Source organism: Rhinolophus sinicus, linkage group LG06 (assembly GCF_036562045.2).
Source record: "Rhinolophus sinicus isolate RSC01 linkage group LG06, ASM3656204v1, whole genome shotgun sequence".
Lineage (NCBI taxonomy): Eukaryota > Metazoa > Chordata > Mammalia > Chiroptera > Rhinolophidae > Rhinolophus > Rhinolophus sinicus.
This window is the reverse complement of record NC_133756.1, coordinates 12,679,695-12,696,169: the sequence shown is the minus strand read 5'-3', so window position 1 is coordinate 12,696,169 and position 16,475 is coordinate 12,679,695. Positions and strand designations below refer to the sequence as shown.

Below are 16,475 nucleotides of genomic sequence, written 5' to 3'. Positions count from 1 at the left end.
CCTGCCGTTGGCATCTTTGGGGCCCTCAGCAATGAGGGAGAAAGATGAGGCAACGCCATCGCAGTCGCTGCCCCTTGCCAGCAGGAACCGCCCAAGTTGTGGAGAGATGACGGGACCACAGGCGCTAGTACACTGTGATGATAACAGCAACCTTTTATGGAGAGCTTCCTCCATGCTCAACATGATCTCATTCAGCCCTCACAACCACCAAATGAGGGTGATGCTGTTATTATCCCCCATTTTACAGCCGAGGAAAGGCAGACTCACAGATGTGGCAGAGCCAGGCCTGGAAGATTTTATCCCATCCCAAAGCCTTCCTCTTAACACCCCTGCTCTGTCCCTCTTAGCAAAAATTACCAGAAGACTGACTGAATGGGTCTCCCCAGCAAGAAGCCCTGGGAGAAGCAAAGCTACAATGGCGCTCTGTGTTGAAACAATCAAAGAAAGGTCTGAAAAAGGGTACTGAGTAATCTGGTCCTTGAAAGAAGATGGGAGGACATTAGTCTAGAACAGAGACCAAACATAGATGCCAGAAAACAGTCTTTTCTACCACCTCTCAGTTCCTTATGCCAGTGTCATCCCAGACAAGAGGCCGCTACTGGAGATCAGTTTGCTCTGATTAGTGAAGGGGCTGCTGGGAGAATTCTCAAAGGCCACTCACCCCTGTATCTGCTGTTGCTCAGCTTCAGGCACTTTTTTCCCCCCCTTAAAATCTCTGCCAGGAGGAGATAAGAGGTCTGGCTGCCTCAGGATGGCCACATCAGGCCTCCTCATATACCTCAGCAGATCACATCTTGGCACACAGCTCTTGGCCACTGCTGAGCAGAAAGGAGCCAAAATAAGGCCGTTGAATACTGTGAAAAGGGCATGGACTGGCTCCTACGGCTCTGCCTGAGCTCTGTGACATTGTTCTGTCTGTTCCTTCTCTGCGCTGAGGTGGACTCTACGATCCCTTTCAGTCCCAAGATCTTCACTTCTGTAACATCTATGTCACGAGTGATTTTAGATCCCTCGCCAGACCATGAATTCCGGGAAGGTAGAAACCACATCTTTTTTTCCTGCTATTGTATCCCCATTGAGAAGCTTGGGAACTGACTCTCAGTAGGAACTTAATAAATATGTGTTCAATGATGCATGCTCAGTCTTCCTCAGGTACAAGCACAAGAAGGGCCCATTCGGAAAAGCCCCAGGCTCCTCCATTTACTAGCTATGTGGTTGATCCTGCACAGCTCAGTTAACTTCCCTGTTATAAAGTAGGGATATTAAGAGTGACTACCTGACAGGGTTGTTTTAGGTATGAAACAAGAAAATGCGTATGAAGTGCTTAGCATGAGTGCCTGGGAGCTGAGGCTGGGCTGGTCCCTCTCCTGGCCCGATTCCAGCCTGTCAGTGTAGCAATGCAAGATTCCAGATATGGCCTGACCAAGCCAGCACAATAGGCCTATTATTTCCCCAGTCTGGACACGACACATTGTTAATGCAGCCTAAGGCTGCTGAGCTTCGGAGCCTTTCTCTCTCATGATTAGTTCCCATCAGGTTGTGGTCAACTAAATCATTCAGATCCTTTTCACTGGAGCTGGGGTCAAGTCAGGTCTCTCCCCCTGCCTCTGCTTTGTGTAATGTCTTGGAGCTCACAGAAGGACAATGTCATCTTGCTTATTCCAGCCTGTCGAAATTGTTTTGAATGCTGATTCTATTGCCCACTGTTTTCTCTCCTTCTCTAAGTTTCAATCCAGGCTGCTCCTTGGGACTTCAACTCCACCATGTATACTGTTAGTCAGGGCCAACACTCATAATATACGACTGCAGACACTCATTCACCATTAACAAAATCAGGGCATTGCTAATCCAACAACTCCCAATTATTGAGCAACCACTGTATGCTGGGCAAGCACTGTGCTAGTGCTTTATGCATACCATCTCACTTACTCCTCACAACACCACTGGGGAATTGTTAACGCCATTTTCTAGATGATGAACCTGAGGCTGAGTATGGGGAAGCAAGGACTAGTTTTATAAACCCAGAGTGAGGCCTCGTTTTCTGACATCGAGTTTGGTTGTAGACTTATCATTAGAGATGTTGTCCTCCAGATGCAAACAGTGCCGACCACATGTCTCCATTGGCACTCTTGGCCACTCTCCTTCCTACCCCCTGACTTCCACACCACCAGGCCTGGAGCCCAAGGGGCTTTGCTGAGGCCCCAGTCCACAGTGGGCAGAGGGCAAACTTACCAGCCCTATTAGCCTCATGAGCCTAGAGCAGAGACCTGGACCCATTCTTTTTTTTTCACCTCATTTAAAAGAAAATTTTATTATTAGTTTCAGGTGTACAAAACAACATAATGATTAGACATTTACACCCCTCACGAAGTGATAACCCCACCAAGTCTACTACCCCTCTGCCATCGTACATACCTGTGACAATACCGTCGACTATATTCCCTATGCTGTACTTTATATCCGGTCACACAAGTATGGAATGCTTCACGAATTTGCATGTCATCCTTGCACAGGGGCCATGCTGATCTTCTCTGTATCATTCCAATTTTAGTGTATGTGCTGCCAAAGCAAGCACTGGACCCATTCTTCATACCAACATTCTTTCTGTCTAGGATAGCAGTGAGGACAAGGGCTTCTCCCTGAGGAGCAGACAGACGGCTGCCCACTCTTGGTGGGACCACTCTCCCAGCCATCCCTGACCCTTTCTGGGTCTAGCCCGGTCTCACAACCTAGGGCAAATGAACTTCAGAGCTCCCCTTGTTGCTCTCTACCTGCTTGTGACCTCACAGTGCACCATGCCCAGCCTGGACTTCTTTGTATACCCAAGATATGTATGCCCTCCCCTACGGGCTTTTGGGGAAGGTCACCACTTCCCCTCAGCTTCTTGGGAGGCAGAGCAGCAGAGTTAAGTGCAAAGACCCCAGGAGACAGATAACCTGGCTTCAGAGCCTACTCAACCATTACAGTTTACTCCTGGGCAAATCAGTAAGTCTGTTTGAGCCTCACTTTCCCTACCTGTCTAATGGGGATAACAATTACACCTATATCATCGTGTTGGCATGAGGATTAAGTGGGGTGCTTAGAACAGTGCTTGGTACATAGTAAGCACTAAAAAGGTGTTTATTATTTTTAATATTATCATTATCATTATTAGTACCTTGGGCAAAACCTCACCAAATAAGGCCACTTAAGTCAGAGGTGAGAACATTTGATGTAAATGGCTATGGACTAGCTTTATGTCTAGGGACTCAAGGTGGTATTTCCAGCACAAGGCAGGATTGCCATGTGGAGCTGTTGGGGGTATTGGTGCTAGGAGATTGTTGCTAAGTAAAGGTGTTGTCAGGTGCCAGTGTTGCCAAATAGGATAGCTTACAGTCTGTTATCCAATAGTAAGATCTCTTCAGTCCCTAACGAGCAGACCCTCCACCATAACTTCTGGAGAAAAGGAACCCAGCCCATGTCCCAACAATACTTAGCTCAATAGCTACCGGTAAGTTTACATCCTGGGTGCTAGCACTCTAAGACCTGAGGCCAGGGAATGGCCAGGTTGAAGAGGTACTGGTGGGCAGGCCCTGGAGCCGAGCTTCCTGGAACAGGTGCTGTGTTGGGAATGCTTCAGCCTCTTCCCCATTAGCCCCTTTGTTTGCCCTGTGTGTGGGGGGGTGGTTGGGGTGGTGGGTAAGGCAGGGCGAAAAGTAGGAAGGACAGACTCTTGAAGATCCCAAGAGAGTCTCTTTGGGGAGGAAGTAGATGACGGTCCTTGAAGTCGCCTGAGGCTGCCAGTTCCTTCCTGGCTGTTGGTTGGGCAGTTGTGGGGCAGGGGAGGCCTCAAGGCTGATTTGTGATCCCACGAGGCTATAGACCACTCCATAGGGAAGCCCCCTCTCCTGGACTTCAGATCGGGGCTAGGTGATGGGTCTGGCTTCTAAGCCTCAGTTGTCAGGGGCCTAGGAGAAGGAAGAGTTCCCAGAGATTCTTTGTACAAGAAAATAGGGGTTCTATGGAAAGTAACCTCACAGGATGATCTGATCATAAATTCTTAACCAGGCAGGTCATGGCAGGTAGTCATGCCCAGGCGTATAACTTCTTTACTAAAAGGCTTATTTTTGCCTTAAGCAAGCCCTGTCCGTTGTTTCTGTGCATCTAGGTTAACACTTGTAGATGTCAGAAGTAATACCCCTTGAAGGCATAACCACTCCCAATAAGCACATGGCTTTGTTAACTATCCTATAATCCAATCCCTACCTTGCTTCTTCCCACCTCTATGCAACTTTCCTATGTCCTCTCCTTAATTTCAAATGCATAAAAGAAGCTGCAAAACTGTTATTCTCTGAAGCATTTGAGATCTTGCTCCTCAGCATATATTGTCAGTTTAGTTCAAATAAACTCAAAAAATTGTCTATAGGTTTGGACAGTTCTTACATTGACACTTGGGATACCTGGTGCCACCAACCAGTGTCCCTGAATCTTCTCATCCTGGACTTCCCGAAGTTCAAGTTCCTCCCCAGAAGAGAGAGACAGCCCTACTCCCCAGGAAGACTCTGACTGCTGAGAAGGTGTAAGAATAATGGAGTGGAAGAAGCTGAGTAGGTCAGCTTTGGCTCAGAGAACCACATCATCTCAGGCCATGGCACAACTCTGAGGGAGCCCCAGGGGTTGGATCAACACACCAAGTAGCCTCAGGAGCTACAAGATCAGGTGAGGACACAGGAGCCACTCCCTGGCCTTAGAGGAAGGGGTGGGGAGTGAAGCCTGAATGATACTTCTCCCTTCCTGGCTGGCCAGGACTCTGCCCTGGCTCTCCTCATGCTCACCCCACATTCCTACATGGAGGTCCTGCCTTGGTCTTCTGGCTTTGACCCTGTCAGAGCTGAAAGAGTCTTTCAGAGTAAGTGACTTGCTGGACTCAGGCCAGCATAGCAGAAGCAGAACCTGCCTTGGGAAGCCCTAAAGTCCTGCCTCTGGGCCTCCGCTTATCCATCTGCCCAAAAAGCATGTTGGACAACCCAGCACCATGTAATGGCTGCTTCCACCTCCTCTATGACAGAGGCAAACCTCCAGCTTTTGGGGGCTCTCTCCAGATTTCATGGCAATCCTGTGATCCTCACGCTAATTAGGAACAAGAGAGAATGGCATAGATGTGGTCCTTAACAAGTGTGGCCTGGAGTCAGGCTCATCAGGTTTGAACCTAGTTCTGTCTCTAGCTAGCTCTGTGACTTTGGGCAGGTCACTTAACTTCTCTGAGCCTCATGATCTGTAATAATAACTCATAGTGTTGTCCTGAGGATCAGGTGAGACGATTTGTGTGTAAAAACAAACCTTACAGTTGGCTCTCAACCAATGTTAATTGTCTTTCCTTTACATTCCCTCTGATTGGTAGGATGTCTTTGATTAATGGACAATGGAGAAACACATTTCTGTTCATCTTAAGACATGAGGGCCTCTAAAAAAAGAATATTTGGAAGAGGTGTAAAAGTTGCCTTGTCAGTCGTTCACTGAGCCTATTCTGAGTCCACCCAGCAACACAGAGATGAATAAGGTAGGGGTGATCTTGTCCATTGAGGGGATCACATCTCATTGTGGAGACAAACATAAGCAGACTAGGTTACAAAATAATGTGGCAAAGGCCTAATAGACATCCCAGTTCACAGAGTTGAGAATATGAGATTTTATTTGTGGGCAGAAGTCTGGGAAGGCTTCACAGAGAAGGTGACGAGGGCACTGAACCCTGAAGGATGAGTAAGAGATCCTGAGACATGGAAGGGCGTGCCAGGCAAAGGGAACACCACAGACAAAGAAGTGCGATGGAGGATGGTGGGGACAGAAACAACGAGCAACTTAGGCTGGCTGGCCATCTGCGGGATGGGAAATTGGTGAGCCCTAAGGCTGAGACGATGAAAGGAGGCCTTGCATCCTGGTCCTGCAGACAGTGGGGAGCCATTACAAGATTCTGAGCAGAGGAGTAAAATGACCGCATCCGTATTTTATAAAAATAGCACTGCCAGTTGCTATCGTCCTCAGGCCCATATCCCATTTCTCCTGGACTGCTACAGCAATGCCCTAATGGGTCCCCTCTGATCCAATCTCCAACAACAGACAAATTTTGAAAAAACCAAATCTGACCATTTCACTCCCGTTTAAAGTCTATATATTATACATATTCAATAAATGTTTGATGAATGAAAGACTAAATGAATGAGGGGGGTATCTATAATAGCTCCTTCCTCTATGTTTCTGGATCTATGGGTCTAAATAAAGCACTTCCTGATTTCCTTTCTGGAAGAAGTGAGACCAGAGAAAGGAAGGGACTTGCTTAAAGTCACACAGCAAATTAGCAGCAGTGGGACTCTGCTTCCCATCCTTTTGGAATTCTGAGGGGCAGCCCTTGCAGAGAAAGCCCCAACCATGTTTTGTCTGGAATCTAAGTCCCCAGGATGGACCCTCCAGAACAGAGCTAGGAGGACCACAGAATACTCCTTCTACCACACACACCATCCCCTCCAGGCAGAAGTAGGGTTGAGATGGGGAATTCCTCCTCCTCAGCTTGCAGCCTTGATCTTTCCCTTTGGGGCTTCCCCTAAAAGGAGGATCAGGGATCTACTAGGCTATGGGCTGGGTGTCAGGTTCTAGGCCACTGTAATTACTAGGCTGGACTTTGAGTTCTGGAGCTAAGATGGGTCTGGGTCAGGCTGTAGGCTTTTGGGTAGGTAGGTTCTAAGCTGAACTCTGAGCTGCTCTGGGCTCTAGATCTTGGGTTTAGCTTTGGACTGAATTCTAGGCTCTGAGCTTTGGGCCTTTTGGTTCTAGATTCTAGGCTGTGAGATGGGTGATAGCTCCAGGGCCCAGCTCTAAGTTCTAAGCCCTGATCTTTGGCTTTGGCTGGACTTTGGGCCTGGACTGAGTTGTGTTCTGGGCTGTGCAGTCTTTGTCCTGGGCTCTGGGCTTTAGTTCTGGATTCTTAGCTGGACTTTGGACCAGGGCTGGGCTTGTTTGGGCTCTAGGTTCTAGGCTCTGGGCTGGTGTCTGAGGCTGGGCTGGGTTCTAAGCCTGAGGCATTAAGCTGTGGTCTCTATCCTCTGAACTCCAGGCTCTGTGCTTATCGTGTTGAGTAGAAGTAGGGGGGCACAGAAGAGAGAGAAGCAAATTCTTGAACCTCTTCCTCACCCCATTCCTCTTCTTGGAGACTCAGTTTTGCTCTCTTCTCATAGTAGAGAGGGCCAAAGCGAAGGTGGACTTTAAGCTTCCTGACAATCAGGAAGAAACAAGAGGTGAAGGGTAGGAAAAGTGGCATACAGAGGTGTCCTCAGAGTGTCAGGATCCATCCTGTTTATTATCAAGGACCTCCCCCACAAAGCAGAGAGCAGTGAGGAAGCACAGGTTCAGCCCACAGCCTGAGTCCCTACAGGAAGGCAGGGGAGGCAGGCAGCAACAGGGGCTGGGACCCCTCCTACCTCATTCCCAGAGACTTCATCCCCATCCTTTGTTCCAGCCAGAAGTTGGGCTTGAAGCTCTCTGTCCCCAGAAGAGGTAATTCCCAGGGCTCATCTAAGCCTTTGCTCAAGTCGCGCCCCTTACCCAGACTGCTTTCTCCCTTACAATGGACTACTTCATATTTTATTTTCCTTCCTCCTACAGCTGCTCTGGAGCTTAATGCCCAAGAGGACTCCTCCCTAACTCCAGTGTTGGACATGTGCACTCCATGCTGCTGCCACGTGCACGCCACAGACTTCACTTGAGGGGCAGGAATTCCTGTAGGGAAATACAACCAAAAAAAAAAGAAGATTTTAAACTATGCAGGTCACATGACTACCCAAGGGAAAAACAACCAAAACTTGTTAACAGGATGTCTCTTCATGAGTACACTCAGTTCCTAACTTTATTCTCCTATCTCAGATCTTCTTTCCCTCACACCCACAGAAAGAGACCACCTTCTCAATTCTCCACCAAGCAAAATCTCCATCAGGCTCTGTGCAGGAAACCTTACCCCCTAAGCCACAAGGACTAGGATCAACAGGAGAAGAAGCACTTAGCATAACACTTCCCAAAATCTGAATTATTCAGTCTAGAAGAATATCACAGCAGGAGGATGGATGGAGAGCAGCCAAATAGCTTAGGGTGAACTCGGCAACTTTTACTCTCAATGTCCTGTCCCTTTAAAGTCTCTCCACCAATGAGAAGTGAGAAGCTATGCCTCCTCCTCATTGTTCAGACTTGGCCTTTGGGGGCAAGTGGGGATGATAAAGGGGATGGTTGAAAGTAGATCAAATACACACACACACACACACACACACACCTACAAAAGACAAGTGTTTATTCTCAGGAACAGCATAGTCTAAATCTATATTGAGGAAAAGAAACACTTTCCTAAAAGCTCCATAATCTGGTCCCTGCCCATAATGGGGGTAACTCAAATTATTTTTTAGAGCAAGGTCAGTTGCTCTGGGTACATCCTCTTGCTTTAGGCCATGCCCCGGCCTACCATGCATTTCAAAAAAAAAAATTAGCCTGGCAAAGAACATCCATCCACGATGGTCCCTCTTAGATATATAATGTCCTTGTAAGAGTTTTGAAAACATTACTTCTGTCACTTTGAACCAGATGGAAATTATGGGGTTCGGGGGTAGAGGGCTAGAATTTTTCCCACTCCTGAGTACAGCATTCGAGAAGGGTGAGGCAGTGGGTTAAAGTGCAAACTCATTCTTTATGTTCCATCTCCAATCCCCCCTCTGACCAATTCATCCTCCCTTACAGCTGTTTGTCCTAGAAAAGCCTCGATCTGAAACACACAGGGCTGTGAAACTCCCAGTTGTGCTCAGTTCTTGACGTGTTTCGTGTTTGTTCATTCTGTCTCCCCAGCCAAACTGGGAGCCCCTGGATGCAGGGACTTGGTCAGGATCCCTTCATTCAGATGAGCATTTACTGAGTCCTGGCAGTGTCAGGCAGAGTTCTTGAGGAGTTCAGAGTCTAGAGGGAGAGACCAACAGGTAAATACATCATTATAGTAAGTGTCTGATAAAAATGATGATAGAGGGAAACATTGGACAGATATAGGCAAGGTTGTCATGTGCGACTCTGGGGGTCTATACAACTGGTCCCCTCAGAGTTAGTGCAATGAGATAGATCTGGTCATATGCGAGACCCGAGGAGGCACTTGGCTCAGACTGGGAAGCCTGGGCAAGTCTCTTGAGGGTACCAGGTATTAGCTGAGGCTCGAAGGGCAAGTTTGCCAGGCAAATGAGGAGTGAAGGGCAATCCAGACCCAGCAAACACCATGTGTAAAGCCGTAGTGGGGTAACATGCTAGTGTTGGGAAATATCAGGGAGTACATTTGGGCAGAAGCACTGGGCACATGGGGGAGAGTGCCGACAGCTTGTTTGTTAAATGAGTTAATGAATGTAGCAAGGACTATGCAGTTCACCCTGGAACAACATGGGGGTTTGGGGCACTGACCCCTGCACAAAACTTCGCATGTAACGTTAGACTCCCCCCAAAATTAACTACAGTCGTCCCTCAGTATCCAGGGGAATGGCTTCAGGACCCTGTGTAGATACCAAAGACCCAGGATGCTCAAGTCCCTAACATAACATGGTAAGAACAATGCGTACAGTCAGCCCTTCACAACCAGATTCCCAACTGCGGATGCGAAGCCCGGTGATACAGAGGACTGGCTGTGTAGTTACTGAAAAAAAATCCACATATAAGTGGGCCTGTGCATTTCAAACATAGTCTTCAAGGGTCAACTGTAATAACAAAAATCATAATCGCCAACATTCATTAACCCCTCACTCTATACCAGGCACTGTACTAAGTGATTTATGTGAATGTTCTCATTTTAACTTCACAACAACCTCGTAAGGTAGATTCTTTATGATCCTCCCCTCTGCAGGTAAGGAAACAGAGGCTCCAAGAAGTTAGTCAGCCTGCTCAAGGTCACAGAGCTAGTGAATGGCAGAGCCAGGATGGAAACCCAGATGTCCTGGACTTTAGAGCTCTGAGCCCTTGATCACTGCTTCCCTCAACACTAGTGCCCTTAACTTTGGGCAGGGGTGGCCTCAGTGCAGACCCAGCTGGGCACCAGCAGTCACCTCAGCCCCTGTTGAGCTTCACGGGCAACAGGGCCTTCACTGTGCACATACATGGCAAGAGTCAGCTTCTCTCGAGCAGGAGAAGGGGAAATGGGGAGGGACCCTCATGAGTGAATTCTCTGGGCAGATGAGAATCGCCCTTGGGATTCCCAGAGCTCTTTGGGAGGACTTTGAGGAAGGCTGGGATCCTGCAGAAAAACACTATCTGGTGACTTTGCTTTTATCCTCGGCATGGCGTGGCCTGGGTATACCCTGAAAAACAGCCACATTCTCTTCCCCTCTTTCTTGTCTGCATGTCCACAGCACCTGTGTTTCAAACCCATCAGGACCTCCCACCCCTCCACCCCTCTAGCATCCATCCCTTCCTAGTTTTACTTCATCTTCCCTCCCATAGGGCTGGCATTGCTGTTGCCAACACCTTCCTCTGCCTTCATCCTGGGTCAGACCCAGCTGATTCCTTTCCTATCCCAGGCTACAGTGAGCAGCTGGAGGAAACCACGTGACCACATGTGACCTCTGAGTTTACTTGTCCCACAGCCCTTTGCCCAGCCCTTGCCAACTTGCTGGCTTTCCTCGGGCTCATTCTGGGGCTTTCCCTACTCATGTGACCTTAAATGTTTGAGCTCTACGGACTTCTTCCTTTAACCCTCTTTCCTCTCTACCCCATCCTCTCCCACCCCTTCAGTGACCATATTTATATTTATAACTCCCCAATCTACAGCTCCACCCACATCTGGATGCCTGAATGTGTATTTCACATACTTGTTAATACAACTAACATTTTTTTATTTGTTAGACACTGTGCTTGGTGAATGACGTGGACCCTGCCCTCATGAGCTCACACAGTCTTGTGAGCAGATTGACCTAGGCAATTAGAAAGGAGTGTGTTGGCAGAGAGCTGAGGGCATAAGAGAAGAAATAGCTGATCAAGGAAAGTGTATCGATTAGGCTTACGTTTGGCTTTGGGTGACAGAAAACCCCAAATCACAGTCATGACAACCAATTAAAAGCTGAGAAATAACTATTCCAGAGCTAGTATGGTTGATCCCAGATCATCAGAGTCCTGGTGTTGTTGTATTGCTCTACCATCTTTCATCCGTAACACAATGCTTCTATCTCATTGTCCAGTATGGCTGCTCAAGCTCTAATCATCACAATTACATTCTGCCAGTCCAAAGGAGGAAGGTATGAAAACAGTATACTCTCCCTTTAGAAATAGTTCCTAGAAGTTACGCACAACACTTCTGCTCACAAGCTGTTGACCAGCACTTAGTCACAGACCCATACCTGGCTGCAAGGAATTCTGGGAAACATGATTTTTCCTCCAGGCCACCCTATACACAGCTAAAAAGCAGGGTTCTATGATTAAGACAAGCAGGATTGTGGATATTAGGACCAACGAGTAGTTTCAGCCTCACACTTAACCTGAATTTTGAGGGATGAGTAAGAGCGAGCTAGCCAGACCGAGTAGTGTTTTAGGCAGTAGGCTGCAGAGTGCCTTTTTGGAAATGCAAGTCATTTGGTGTGTCTCCAGTATGGAGTGTGTATCCGAAGTGATGGAAGACACAGACAGGATCACATGATCTAAAGAGCTATTCTGAGCAGAGAGTCACCCCTACAGTGGAGCAGGGTAGGACCAGCTGGGATTAAAATTAGGTTCCTCCAGATAGCAGCAACCTGGGTGTAAAGTTCCAAGAGATGCCAACTTGTAATTGGACTAACTTCCTCAGCTGGGAGGCTCTGGAAGCTCTAGAGCAGGGCTGCAGTACTGAGGCAATCATCTAGGACAGGTTAGTGGCAGCAAGGCCACTGGCCTCACTGGCCTTGACCACTGGTCAAAGGCAGGGCAGTGGCCACACGAACTAGTTGTTGGAGCATTCTCCCAGACACATCACCAGCACTTCCAAAGGTTATGTTTATTTCCCTGGGGTTTTTGCAGACATCAGGGCAGGCCAGTCAGCTGGGTGTGGAGAATCTTGGCTCTTGAGAGAATATACCTAATCCCTTTGACCCTGTCCCTACTGCCCTTTTCTGATCCCGCAGCGAGTGGACAATGACCTTGGCCTGGGCCACCTCAGAGAGTTCATCAGGAAATACCAAACAGCAGCACCTCCCACTGCCTAACAGAGCTCTCCAGCTCACACTCTCCCCCTGTCCTACTTCACACGAGACACACATCACACACAGACACACCAACACACATTGCTTCCACCACATACCCGGGTCCACATCTACTTCCACATATACAGTTATTTACACACAGAAGTCACATACACATACCACACCCATGCTACTTATAGGCACAGACCTCCAACTCCCCACATCACTTAGAGACACACACACATTACATACAGACGTATACATGCTACGCATGATGTTCTAACGTGGCTATGCTTACCACACAGCATGCCACGCATACATCCATATCTACACATTTACTCACCTACACATCACACACCCAGGCCTCCACTGATGTTGGGTCCTGTGTTTGGGGGACGTGTTCCCCTTTCCATAGGAACCCTTGTCTTCTGAGCTTTGACAAGATAGAGATTCAGCAAGGCCGTCAGAGGAGAGAAGGAAGCACCCCTAACACCCCAACCCAAATACATATACTCAACCCACAGCAAGGGAGACTGGCCTTTCCCCCAGTAGCCGTTGGGTCCATGTTTGCTGCCGACGTCAGCAGGAACATGGAGTTCTGGCCAGGGGATCCAGCGTGGCGCTTTGGCTCTGTCCCCACTGTCCAAGATGCCCTAGGGACGACAGTCCGAGTTAGAGTCTGGAAGGAAGGCTGTGCCAGACCCACCATGTCACAGTCACAAGAAAGCCCTTATGTAAAGGGCACCATGAAATGTGCAGGGCACCTACAGGAGCCAACCCAGCGGACCTCAGGAAAGGGGGAAGAGGAAAGGCCCTCACAGTTAATGATGTCTACTCTGTGCCGGGCGCCATGCCCAGACCTGCACTCAACTGTTATCCCATTTTACAGATAAGAGAATGGTAGGGTCTTGCTTTGAACCTGAGAGTATTTGTCCCCATAGCACTGGCCAGGGCCCTGAGGTTGGGCCAGGATACTGCAGCAAAGTGGCTCCAGGGCAGGGGTAACCCCAGAAGTGGGTAGGCTGCATGGGGCTCTGTTCTGGTCTTCTCCTGCTCTCCCTCCTCCTAACCAGGGAGGCAGGATGCTTCAGCCCAGGAAAGTAGAGCAGTGGGAGACTAGGAAACAGTTGAATGGGTTGTGAGTTTAGACCCAGTACTATAGGCTAAGCTAATATTAGTCCTGGATATTGAGCCAAAGCTGGTGTCAAGCCAGGAGCTGGAGCTAAAACTTGAAGCAGATCAGAGCTAGAACCAGAGTTGGAGCTGAGCCAAGAGCCAAACCTAGAGCTGCTATTGTCACCAGAGCAAATTCAGGCCAGCACAAGGGGCTAAACCAAGAGCCAGGGCCAGGACGGAGAGGACGGGAAATGGAAGCAAAGGTGTTCCCACTGCACACTTACAGAGCCTCCCCAGTATGGCAGGTACGCTGCCGGCCGCAGAGGGAGGGACACATCGGTGTTCACGTTGCTCAATAGCAGAGAAAGACAGGAACACAAAGAACTTTAATCCAAGGCGCACTCGCCTCTGGCAAAAGGGCCCTCCATGAAGCTGGGCTTTCAAAGGTGACCAGACTTCAGTCAGCAGAGATGGATGAGGGAGATGGTGGTAGGCCGAGCAGTCAGTGGGAACAAAGGCCCAGAGGTGAGAAAGCCCAGCCCAGGGCTTGTGCAGAGGAGGGTGAGCTAGCATAGTATTTGGCTGGAGCAGGGCAGGGGAGCAGTAAGCATGAGGCTGCTGAGCCTGGTGACCAGAGACCACCCTGGTGACCAGGGATTTGGATTTTATCAGAGGGCAGCAGGACATCCTTGGCAGGTGTTAAGGAGAGACATGGTCAGACTTGTGTTTGAGAAGAGCCCTCTGGCCGCCGATGAGGAAGAGGGACCGGAGTAGGGGTGGGAGAACTGGAAGGCAGGGAGACCAAGGAAGAGGCTGGTGTAACAGCCAGGGAAGGGGAGATCACGAGGGCCAAACTGGGACAGTAAATCCCGGACTGGACAGAAGGGGACAAATGCAAAATCTGTAGAGCGGGTAGGATAGACAGAATATAGTGAGCATTTTTTGATTGAGTGTGAGGGAGAGAGTGAAGGCTGGGAGGACACCCAGGTTAGAGCCCAGGTGTCAGGGCGGTTGTGAGGCCGTTGCAGAAGTGGGGCCATCTCAGGAGAAACCACAGGGACAGAGCCTGAGCTCCAGTCTGTCCTCCCAACTCTGCCTCTCGCCAGCTGCATGTCCTTGGAATGCTACTTACACACTCTGAGCCTCAGTTTCCTCCTCTGTAGAATGAGAGAAATTTTATTTCTTCCATAGGGTTCTCATGAAGATTAGACAAAACGTGTGATGGTGTCTGGCACGTAGTAAGAGTCAATGCATGTTGCAAAGCTCAGCCCTGCCCCAGCCCAGATCTCTGGCTCCCAAGCAAGATCACTGGCCTCTATCAGTGACAATCCTAATACCTCCTGGTCACAAGGGGTGGGGCTCCCTAGCCCGACCTAAAGGTATCCTACCATGTGACAGTTACAGGCAACTCTGGTCTCCCAACTTCCCCTCAGCTCAGAAAAATGTCCTGCGTGCCCTGTTTGCTCACTCTCCAGCCAGGGGCGGGGCTCAGCTGGGCCCTTCCTCTGAGCTACCCTTCCCAATAGTGTCCCAGAGGCCCATCAAGTAGCCCTGGGGGGTAAGAAGGAGCTTCTGAGGGGCACTGAGGTATCTTGAACTTGACTCGTGTTTTGCTTGCCCCACATCCCCCTTCATTGGCTGCAGCAGGCTGTGGTCAGAATCCCTCCTGCCCACCTATTCCTCAGTCCTCCTCTGCAGTGAGGGATTGGGGAGTGTCCAGCCCTGCAGGATGGAGGCTAAGGTCACCTGAGGAGGCAGCTGGACCTTACAGAGTCTTACAAGCACCTCTCGCCCTCCTTTAACAATTTTTCAATCCCTTCAACATTCACAATGCAATCTCTCAACAGTCCTTAACCCCTTAATGTAAACAGAACCTCAGAGCCACCCCAGGCATCCTGCTCTTCCCACGAAGCCCTGGGGCGATTTTACCTACTCCCCACGCCTCCGGTCTCCCCATCTTAAGCCCAGCTCTCTCCTGAGCACCAGACCCCCGATATCCCACTGATCTCATGACATACCCAGACACTCAGACCCCACATGGCTAAAATCAAACTCCTTTTTCTCTGGACCCTCAGGTCAGTGAATGGGCCTACCTCCCACCCAGTCCAGAAACCTGAGTCAACCTTGCCTCCTCTCCCCCACATCACACAACCTGTCAGTTCTACTTTCTAAGTACCTGTCACCTGTCTGCTCCTTCTGTCTGTCTCCACTCCACTTCCTGGTAAGGTCTCTACATCTTCCACCCAATCACTAACTTTTGGCCTCTGGCCCAGCTGTGAAAGGCCTACAGATCTTTTCTTTGATTCAGGGGATTCCAAAGTTTAAACTGCCCCCATTCTGACATGTTCGAGAAATCTTTTATCAGAAGATGTCCCAGAAGGCAATATTTTAAAATCAAGCAATCAATAATCACAACTTAAATACAATATCTGCCTTTCAAAATAAAGATGGCTTACAGACCCTTGCGACAGTGGAATTGCCCAAGAGTTTTTTTCTGGTGCAATTAACACCATTTTGCAAAAGGCATACAAAAATACACTATTAAAAAAGTGACTGCGCCTAGCATAATACTCAATAGCAGCTTATGAAACACAAACTTCCCAGACCTTCGATCTTTTTAAAAGAAGCCAAAATCTGAATTTTAAATGACATTTCACAATGTTGACATGCTGGAAATTAGTTTTATATCAGCTTTAAAAATCTTTAAATCCACTGTTCAGACACTCAATATGCAACTTTGGGCCCCTCTGATGCATTCTCCACAGCCCTTTTAACATGGTCTTTTGCAATAAGAATAATTATTTTTTTTAAAACAATCCTACAGTTAATGAATGCTTAGTAGTTGCACACATGGTTCCAAGTGCTTCACATGGAATTAATTTAATCCAACACTCAAGGAAGTAATGGATCACCAAATCCTCCGTGCATTTACTCCAACACTCCACTTGCTGAGGCCCAAAGGGGTTAAGTAATTTGTCCAAGTTACACAGCTGGTGAGTAGAGGAGCCAGAATTCCAACCAGCCATCTGACCACAGAGCCACAAACTGTGAAGGTCCTTGGGATGATGGACTGTTTTGCTCACCAGCTCCTGCAACAGCTAAATAATTGATGGATGCATGAATGAGTGAATGTATGTGAGTAAATGAACGAAAGTGCAGATCTAGTCTTCTCTG

General features: G+C 48.6%; 1 protein-coding gene, 1 long non-coding RNA gene and 1 other non-coding gene across 9 annotated transcripts in view; 1 reads left to right on the top strand and 2 right to left on the bottom strand.

Moving 5' to 3' along the window:
• The window catches only part of MYCL (MYCL proto-oncogene, bHLH transcription factor), an 83,784-nt gene that overhangs the window by 51,617 nt on the left and 15,692 nt on the right, over window positions 1-16,475 (top strand). The window contains exons 2-5 of one of the 7 annotated variants that reach the window (XR_012497182.1): window positions 348-3,490; window positions 4,406-4,698; window positions 5,381-5,539; window positions 7,636-7,860. The exons of 2 other annotated variants lie outside the window; for them this stretch is intronic. The gene's annotated coding sequence lies outside the window, so the exon portion shown is untranslated. Of the gene's footprint in view, window positions 1-347; window positions 3,491-4,405; window positions 4,699-5,380; window positions 5,540-7,635; window positions 7,861-16,475 lie in introns of those variants that run through there. 4 more of the 7 variants (XR_012497181.1, XM_074334477.1, XM_074334476.1 and 1 more) reach the window with 4 other exon arrangements.
• On the bottom strand, window positions 2,469-2,575 carry LOC141572633 (U6 spliceosomal RNA). Its single transcript, XR_012497941.1, has one exon. It is a non-coding gene; the product is annotated as a U6 spliceosomal RNA (small nuclear RNA).
• LOC109450131 (uncharacterized) lies at window positions 5,649-12,700 on the bottom strand. The gene is made up of 3 exons (XR_002137799.2): window positions 12,529-12,700; window positions 8,750-8,964; window positions 5,649-7,749 (listed from the first exon to the last, which is right to left on the bottom strand). It is a non-coding gene; the product is annotated as an uncharacterized LOC109450131 (long non-coding RNA).